Source organism: Panicum virgatum, chromosome 8K (assembly GCF_016808335.1).
Source record: "Panicum virgatum strain AP13 chromosome 8K, P.virgatum_v5, whole genome shotgun sequence".
In the NCBI taxonomy this organism is placed as follows: Eukaryota; Viridiplantae; Streptophyta; class Magnoliopsida; order Poales; family Poaceae; genus Panicum; species Panicum virgatum.
The window spans coordinates 39,291,033-39,301,587 of NC_053143.1; positions in this window are offsets into that span (position 1 = coordinate 39,291,033).

Genomic DNA, 10,555 nt, shown 5'->3' on the forward strand with positions numbered 1-10,555 from the left:
CAAGAGGATGCCGGCGGCGTTCTGGGGCGAGGCGGTGAGCACGGCGGTGTTCATTCTGAACCGCGCGCCCACCAAGAGCTTGGACGGCATGACGCCGTTCGAGGCATGGCACGGGAGGAAGCCGGACGTGTCCTTCCTCAAGACATTCGGCTGCATCGGGCATGTGAAGAAGACGAAGCCAAACCTCCCCAAGTTGGAGGATCGGAGCAGCCCGATGGTGTTCCTGGGTTACGAGCGCGGTAGCAAGGCGTACCGGCTCTACGATCCGCAGGCACGGCGCGTGGTGGTGTCCCGCGACGTGGTTTTTGATGAGGCGGCGTGTTGGAGTTGGGAGGAGGAGCAAGGTGATGGGGAAGCAGTGCGCGGAGCCTGGAGGGACTTCATCATCGAGCACGTGGAGGTCCAGGACGGGGAGGACGCCGACGGGGAAGCAGCGGCGAGCCCAGGAGTTGGCTCCCCTGCTTCAGGTGCGGCGGCAACGAGCCCAGGCGGCGGCTCCCCTGCTCCAGCCTCCCCTGTTTCGGAAACAGGGGAAGCGGAACCGGCTCCGCATTTGCCTGCGGGGTCGCCGGCCACACCTGCGGCACCATCACCAGGCTCAGCATCGCCGATCCACTACGTCACGCCTCCTCCGAGCGCCTCCTCGAACGTCGATGCGGAGTACTCCGGCGAGCCGCTCCGGTTCCGCGCGGTGGATGATCTCGTCGGTGATTCCAGTCCACCAGGGCAGGCGGCCCGGGTGCTGGACGATCTCGAGCTGCACCTGGGCAGCGCAGAGGAGCCACCGAGCTTCGCCGCAGCAGAGCAGGAGGCTTGCTGGCGGGTGGCGATGCTGGAGGAGATGGCGGCGGTGGAGGAGAACCACACGTGGGAACTTGTGGACCCGCCGATCGGATGCCGGCCGATCGGATTGAAGTGGGTGTTCAAGGTGAAGAAGAACGAGCGCGGCGAGGTGGTGCGGCACAAGGCGCGGCTCGTGGCCAAAGGATTCGTGCAGCGCGAGGGCATCGACTTCGAAGAAGTCTTTGCGCCGGTGGCGCGCATGGAGTCTGTGCGCCTACTACTGGCGCTGGCGGCGTCAAGGAGCTGGGAGGTCCATCATCTGGACGTGAAATCGGCGTTCCTCAACGGGGAACTCGCTGAGGAAGTGTACGTGCAGCAGCCGCCGGGATTTGTCGTCGCCGGCGAGGAGCACAGGGTGCTCCGCCTGCGCAAGGCCTTGTACGGGCTGCGTCAGGCGCCGCGCGCATGGAACATCAAGCTCGACGCCAGCCTCACCACGCTCGGCTACACCAAGTGCGCCACCGAGCACGCCCTCTACACGCACCGGTCGAAGGGCGGACTGGTAATCGTCGGCGTGTACGTCGACGACCTCATCGTCACCGGCACAGAGCAGCGTGACATCGATGCGTTCAAGAAGAAGATGAAGGCGATGTTTCGCATGTCTGACCTCGGCCTGCTCACCTACTATCTCGGGATCGAGGTGGAGCAGGGGAGGGACGCCATCACGCTCCGCCAGAGCTCCTACGCCGAGAAGCTGCTGGAGCGGAGCGGGATGGGCGAGTGCAGGGCGTGCCAGACGCCCATGGAGGAGAAGATCAAGCTGTCAAAGGACAGCACTGCCCCCTTGGTGGACGCCACGAGCTACCGGAGCATCGTCGGCGGGCTACGCTACCTCACACACACGCGGCCGGACATTGGGTTCGCCGTGGGGTACATGAGCCGGTTCATGGCGGAACCGCGGGAGGATCACCTCGCCGCGGTCAAGCATCTGCTCCGCTATGTGGCGGGGACGCGCGGCTACGGGCTCATCTACCCAAGGAGGAGCAGGGGAGAGCTGGAGCTGATCGGTTTCAGCGACAGCGACATGGCGGGCGACGTTGATGGACGGCGGAGCACGACTGGCGTGCTCTTCTTCCTTGGAGCGTGCCCGATCTCCTGGCAATCGACGAAGCAGAAGGTCGTCGCGCTAAGCACTTGCGAGGCAGAGTACATTGCGGCGGCGACGGCATGTTGCCAGGGAGTTTGGCTGGGGAGGCTGCTGGCAGAGCTCACCGGAGAAGACGCTCGGGCACCCGTCCTGATGGTGGACAACCAGTCCGCCATTGCCCTTGCCAAGAACCCCGTCCACCACGACCGGAGCAAGCACATCGACACCAAGTTCCACTACATCCGTGACTGCGTCGATGGTGGACAGATCAAGCTCGAGCATGTCGAGACTGCTCGACAGCTCGGTGACATCCTCACCAAGCCACTTGGGCGCGTTCGACTCACAGAGTTGAGGACCAAGATTGGAGTTGAGGAAATCAAGCAAGAACAATGCGATTAGGGGAAGATTTGTTAGATAATCACCATGCTCTAGCTTGCTCTCTTTCTTTATAGTAGTAGTAGCTCTACCTCTTTGACCTGCCGTGGCTTGCCACTTGATTTTGGGCGGCAAAGACTAGTGAGCATAGTTGCAGCTGCTAGTAGCAGCATGGCAGCAGTAGCAAGTAGTAGCAGCAGCAGTAGCAAGTAGTGTTAGAAGCTGCAAAGCACTGTAAGGCCATACCTTGTAAATGACTCACCTTGACTTGGTTGTGTATAAAGGAGAGAGTAGCTGCAGCTCAGTGGTTCAAGCAGCTCCACTGCCGTGTGTGCTCTTCCTGAGCTTCTTCTTCCTCTCCCCTTCTTCTTCTCCACCTGCAAGAGTGAGTGAGTGTGGTGAGGGAGTGCCAACACAGAGGAGTTAGTTCATGACCAAACAACACACTCCACATTGTCAGCCACAGCTCGCTTGATATCCATAAAGTCACAGTACAACCTCTCCATTGCTTGTTACGATGACATTGTGACACTCATCCAGGAACTCCTACCTGCTGGTAGTAAATTGCCAAAGGACTTCTATCATTCAAAAAAAATGTTAGAGGGTCTTGGCATGCCATATGAAAAAATTCATGTTTGTCAAAAGAATTGCATGCTTTATTATAAGGATAATAGTGAGAAACAGAAATGTGACTTTTGTGATACACCTCGCAGTGTGGATGGCTCAAATAAGGTCCCGCGTAAAGTCTTGCGCTACTTGCCCATAACAGATAGGTTACAAAGATTGTATGCACATGAGCAGACAGCAAAAATGATGCGATGGCACAAAGAATCCCCCTGTTCCGTATCTGGTACAATGGATCACCCACTTGATGCTAAAGCTTGGAAACAATTTGATGTTGATTTTCCAGAGTTTGCACAAGAGGCAAGGAACGTGCGATTAGGTTTTGCCACTGATGGTTTCACACCTTATAGTCTCACTGCTGCTTCTTATTCATGCTGGCCGGTGTTTGTGATTCCATATAATATTCCATCAGGTGTGGCAATGAGGCCTGAAAATATATTTCTTTCCATTGTTATCCCTGGCCCGGAACATCCTGGAAAGAATTTAAGTGTTCTAATGCAACCTTTAGTAGATGAATTGCAAATTTTGAAAGAGGGAGTTGAAACATGGGATGCCTCATTGAAGCAGAAGTTTAACATGAGAGCAGCATATCTATGGTCAATACATGATTTTCCTGCCCTTGGATGGAGCACACATGGGATGTTGGCCTGCCATCGCTGTTTAGGTGACACCAACGCATTCAGACTCCCTAAGGGCGGTAAGGCATCCTGGTTTGATTGTCTTAGGCGCTTTCTTCCTATGGATCATGAGTTTAGAACCCAAAGTAATGCATTTAGAAAGGATACAATAGTGCTAGATGAACCCCCAAGGAAGTTGACAGGAGAAGAAATAGAAGCCCAAATGAACCTCCGAGTTGGCGATACCCTGACCTTTAATAAAGAACACAACTGGACACATATTAGTGGTTTGTGGCAGCTGTCTTATTTCAAGAAGCTGCTACTGCCACACAACATTGATGTAATGCACAATGAGAAGAATATGGGTGAAGCTGTATGGAACACATGCTTTGATATAGTGGACAAAAAAAAAGATAATGTGAAGGCAAGACAAGACTTAGCTTTGATTTGTAACCGTCCCAACATGCATCTAGTTTTAAAACCAAATGGGAAGTGGCATAGACCAAGAGTGCCATTCTGAATTGACAAGGATGACAAACCTATTATTCTTGACTGGTTCAAAAAACTAAAGTTTCCCGATGGATATGCTTCAAATATTAGAAGAGGGGTTAATCTACAACAAAAGAAGATATTTTGGCTAAAAAGTCATGACTATCATATCTTCATGGAGCGTCTACTTCCTGTAGCTTTCCGTGGATTTCTTCCTGAAAATGTTTGGCTTTGACCAGCTGAGCTAAGTTATTTTTATAGACAGCTGTGTGGTAGACAAATTAGTAAGAACACTGTAGCAGCATTGGAACAGAACATTGTGGTTATTATTTGCAAACTAGAAAAGATATTTCCCCCAGGATTTTTCAACCCTATGCAACATCTTATGATACATCTTCCTGAGGAAATTCGACTAGGCGGCCCTGTACAATATCGGTGGATGTATCCAATTGAGAGGTATAATTTTAAAATCTGTAGACTTTTGTTGCTGGTCTGTTAGCACTAGTGTTAACTTAATTTTATTTGTGTACTTAGGGCAATACAAAAGCTTAGGAAAAAAGTACGTAATAAGGAAAGAGTTGAGGGCTGCATTGTTGAAGCTCAACTTGTTGAGAAGGCTACAAATTCTATTTCTCTATTCTTTAAATCGAAGGCACATTCAGTTAGAAATAAGGCACCTAGATACGATGATGGTGCCTCCTTGTGATATTGAAATCTTTCAGCAACCTGGCCGATGCTTTTGCCAAAGAGGATGTCGTGATCTTTCATCACATGAATACAAGGCTGCCTTCTTATACATACTAACTAATATACCAGAGATGGAAGATCTTTTGAAGTATGTGCTCAATTAAATTCAATTAATTCTGAAAGTTTGCAAAATTAAAAACCTCATGTTTACAATCTGTCTATATAGAACTTTTGACCAGGAGCAGTGGAAGGGAGCAAGGAATCCAACCGAAAAACAAATTTCTGACCTAAGGCTGAATGGTTGGAAAGCTGGACGTGGTAACCACGTCCAATATGGCCCTAATTTTTTTGATTGGTTCAAAAGTCATGTAAATACCTTAGCACACTTGTAGCTCCAAAATAATTTTAGTTAATAAATCAAAATGCTAATTTATGCAAGTTTTCTATACAGTCCAAGGTTAATGCAAGCATTCACAAAGCCCTGCATCAAATTGCTTATGGGTTTAGCAGAAGAGTGAGGAGATATGGGTGTTATGACATTAATGGGTGCAGATTTCGGTCTGAGACATATGAGCACACTAGAGCGGCATTGGCTACAACCAATTGTGGGGTTTGTGTTTCTAGCTACGATGAGAATGATAACATTCTTGAGTATTATGGTGTTATCAAAGACATCATTAAAGTTTCATGGGAGGGTAGCATGCAACTTGAGCTTGTTATATTTGAGTGTGACTGGTTTGATCCAACTCCTACTGGGGTTAGACGCACAGAAAATCTTGGTTTGGTAGAGGTCAAGCATAGCTCAAGACTCACCAATTTTGAACCTTTTGTGCTAGCCAGTCAGGTCAAGCAAGTATATTATTTACCATATGCTTGCAATGTTATACAAGATCTATCTGAGTGGTGGGTTGTGTACCATGTTGCACCGCGAGATCGATTGCTTCCAATTGATAGCAACACGGAGTCTGATGAAAATGAAGGGCTACTAGAAGACACAATGTTCTTTCAAGAGGAAGGCTTGGAAGGCACTTTTGTGATTGATCTAGGAGTTGACATAGACAGTTCGGCTGCTGTGTTATCAGATGAAATTGTTGATGAACAAGAACTAGAGGTGCTGGAGAGACAAATAGATGATTTTGAAGAAATAATTGAAGAAGACTATGGGAATAGTGAGACTGATGAAGAGCTGGGCATAGACTATGATGAATAAGACTACTAAGAATGAAATCTAATATCTACTTGCTGTTGTACTGAGAATGAAATCTACTATCTACTTCAGCTTTTGTTTAATCTATGTACTTTTCTGTAATATATATTTTTGTGTACTATCTACTTGCTGTTTTACCGATAATGAAATCTACTATCTACTTGCTGTTGTACTGAGAATGAAATCTACTATCTACTTGTTGTACCAAGAATGAAATCTAATATCAACTTGCTATTTTTAATTCTGCAACATGTACTTTTTGTAATATACTTGTTTTTATTTACATTTACTAATAGCATGACATCTTACTATGCAGAACATGAGGAGGAGGTTCAGGCACCAACGGGGAAGTGGGGTCTGTGTTGAGAATGCTCCTGTTGATTCTGCAGATGAGAATGACAATGGCGCCAACAACAATAAGAGTGGCCCATCTGGGGAAGGAAGTCAAAGAAAGAAGAGAGGACGCACCCAGCTAAAAAGGCCTCCCAATGGCCAACAAATTCCTATCAAACCCATTGGTGAAGAGTAAGTTATCTTCCTATCTCCCAAACTGAGCCTTTTTACTTAGGCAAATTCAGTACAAGTAGCATCTCCAATCAGCATTACATTAGTCCATTTTCCTGCTAGGCAATTTGACTTTGTGAATTATTCACCAAACTCGGAAATGGGGATCGGTGGTCAAATAACAGCACTTCTGAAACTTGAATACCCTTCCATAATTGAGGAGAGTCCTACAAAAAAGTATTATGCAAAGAATTGGGCTCATTACAATATTATCAAAGATAAAGATGGGATGGCAGCTGCTAATCGTTTCAAAGAAGAGTTTTGGGTAAGCCAAAAAAGTTCAGAAATCTGGTCTTATTTAGTTCAGTTTCATGATGAGATGTGTGGTTTATTCTATTCTTTTTATGCAGAGTATCTATTCAGTGGATGATGAAAAGAGATCACATGCTGAGGAGGTTCTTGAGAGGTTTGCAGCTAAACAATGCAAGAACATGATGTATCAGCTTCGTGTGGATGCTGTGAAGAACTACTATGATGATGTGCTTAATCAGAGGATAAAGGATGAAGTGGCTTGCAAGAAGTTGCCCCATCAGTCACAATATTTGAGGGTTCAGCCAGAATGGATTTCTGATGAGGCATGGCGCAAAATATGTGCTTATTGGTGCTCACCTGAGTTTTTAAAGAAGCGGGCTCGTGCTCAAAAATCACGGCTACAATCTGACTTTGCCCAAAACAGAGGAGGTTCTCGACCCTATGGTCAGACTAAGCAATACTTGGTAAGTCAACATCAATTTCTGTATTGTGTTACTGCTGATTACATTTCCTACATTACTGCTGTAATTTCTATTGCTGTATTACTGGAAATTACATCTCCTATACCATAGGGGAAGAAGTATGGCCCTAAAGCCGCCACCGACATCAATACCTACTGCTGCATGAAGTCAGGTTTAAACAATTGTGATAGCAATGGAAAAAGTGGTCCAATCCCAACAGAAAAGGCCCAAAGGCGTGTTGTAAGTATCTACACTTTCTTCTTTTGAGCTTCTAATATTAACTTTGATTTGAGGGATAAATTGAGTCCTCTATTTGGCTAGGATGACTATTTTTCTACTCTTCAAGTTGAGCGTCCAAATGACTTTGAGCAACTTAGGAGTGATGGACAGCTTGATGTTGATGTCTTGTACAAAAGTAGTGGGTGTGGATTGGCTCATGGGCGTGTGCCAATAACAAATGGTGCTGTGAGGAAATGTGATATGAGAGCAAGTTCTAGAAGGTCAAATACCACTAGCCAATCAAACTCAGGGTCTTACCAATATCTTGTGAGGCGGAATGCCCAATTGGAGCAGGGCTACTAGATTGGACTTGTTTTGAGCAAGCATATTATGGTAATTGACTCAATTCAACATATTTTGTAGACACTAAGACACCCAATGATTCTTTGCAAGAATTACCTAATTACATAAACATTATATGTTGTAGGGTATTCATGAAAGGCTGAACATGCCAGTACCAGAAGATCTTCCTACCATTCTACAAGCAGCAAATAATTGTGCACCATTAAGTGAACAGGTCAGTACCAAAAAAAATCTTTTTTATCTTGTTCTGTACACATTTGTACAAATTTGATCTTTGCATGTTGAGTTAGAACAGATCATGATATCACAAGTTTAGTGTAAATGATATCCATGTTGAGTTAAATAGGAAGCAAAATATTACAAGCTTCACAAGTCTTGTGGATCTGAATTTAGTGTACAAATATCACAAGCTTAGTGTACAAATATCACAAGCTTCACAAGTCTTGTTGTTCTGAATTTCCTTAGTAATCATTTTACCACTTGTGATGATAACACCTGTTCAGATTTTCTCATAGATTGGCAAATATATATTGCTATTCTTTTAATCATTCACTCTTTTGAGTTCCATTTCCTTGTAGGTTACCGAGTCATCCCATGCTGAAAATGTTGCTTCCGGCAACAGCAATGATGATCACCCTATTCTTGAATGAAATGAGGATGGGTACATCATACTTTTGTACAGGATCTCCTTTTGTGAAGTTGGATTCTGTGTTGACTATGCAAGGACAGGACTTGCTGTGAAGGCTCTCCTTTTGGTTGTGCTACAACTTTATGAAGGCTCTTCGTTTGTCAAGTTGGACTTGCTGCTGGTGGTACAGTTAACCACATAACCCCTACTTTTATTAATTTAGCATGATGTTGAGAGTGAGCAAGTCTCTCCTTTTGTAAAGTTAGACTTGCTGCTGGAGGTAGATTTAACACCTAGTGTTAGTCATATAGCATGGTGTATGTTGAGAGTGAACAGGCCTCTCCTTTTGTAAAGTGCACATGCATATGCACCTCTGGAAAATGTAGTAGGAGCTGACATTGGACCTCTGAACAATATATATGTACTGGGCTGTGATCAGCTGCTCATTGAAATATGTGTGCTTGATGAATTATTTATAATGGCTATGTGGTGTCTAAAATATTTTATAATCAATTTGCTAGCAAGAAATGTATGGTTTATATTAAATGTAATTCTGGAATGCATATGTAAGTTCCTGACGGTGACAATTGAGTATTGCTGACGGTCACCAAGTCAGGAATGCGAAAACATTTTCCTGTCGATGTTCCCTGTCGGTCTGGTGCAGAGGAGAAATTGCTCAATTCCTGTTGGTTTCGAATCCGTGGCGGAAATTCCTGACGGCAAAGGGGTCAGGGCTAGCTGTTGACTGGTCAACATTTGACCGTCAGGAACAACCGACAGGGTTTCTTTTCTGACGGCTAACTGTCAGGGAAAATACACCTTTCCTGACCACCGTCTCCTGTCGGCAAAATCCTGTCGGCAAACCTGACGGTTTTGGCCTAGTTCCTATCGATTTTAGGCCGTCAGGAAAAAGTCCCAGCTTGGTTGTGTAGGCGAAGTTAAAGGTGCAGCCGAAATTCTGGAATCGTGAGAAATGAGACTCTGTTGCTACATGTTGAAGTAAAGTTGGACTAAGAACGCCACCTCGAGAGAAGGGAGCGGAGATCATATGAGTCTACACAAGTGAAGGGTAAGGTTCTGGGAAGGGTTTTCTATCAAAATAATTAGACAGAAATTAAAGCAAAGCCAAAGCCAAGGCCTGGCACTTGAACGATATCCAAAACTAGTCTAGAACAAAAAAATGGCATAACTTCTAAAATGATGCATAGTAGTACTTGAGATTGGTCTGGATACTCGAATATAGGTCCGAGCACGATGAGATATATTAATGCTAGCAAGTAGTGAGATATCAAAACACCAACGCAGGATTTATAGGAAGGGACCTTGTCTTTATTGATTTTGGAGATCTATATACTCACACATTTATTAGAGTGTGTTTGGATATATCAAACCCCAGTCTAAAGATATCTCAACACTAGTGTAGGATATAAATGAGAGGCATACATTGTGACTACACAGGATGTACAAGAAGTCTGTTGTGCTTCTATATATAAACACCTAGTGCACACTAAAACAAACACGCTACAGACACGAGTCGGGGTCCTCATCACAACAGCCCAACAGCAAAAGCAAAAGAGTTGTCCGGGGCCTCTTCATCATGGCCCTTGTTAGAGTCAGTACGGCGAGGATTGTGTACTTGACGTCTGCTTTGTCCCTGGTTCTGGTGATTATGATGTCCTGCACTTCATCATCCTGCCGAGCTGGAAGCTGTATACCATTTACCATCTACTTTTATGTACTCTGCATTGTTTTGCTGTCTGGGTATGCTGACATTAAATTATATATAATATCAAATAAAATTGATTGATTTGTGTTGGGTTGGGTTGGGTTGGATTGGATGTGCAGGCGTGGGCAAACCTTGCAGGCCACCACCGCCACCAGCACCGCCATGCTTCACGCCTCGGCAACCAAGGCGATGTTCACGTGATGAGTGCCCAGATGTGTGCTCAGAGCATGGTATCAAGGGGTGCAAGGGCGCGCCTACTGCAATACAACGTATATTCCGTATAGGTGCTGCTGCAAGCATTAATTATTAAGCGTTTTAATGGAAACATACCCGATCCATGCATGGATGTGTCGCTGATGCCCGGTGTCTCGTACATTCTTTCCTAACCCGTGCACAATTAAATGGCATACCGA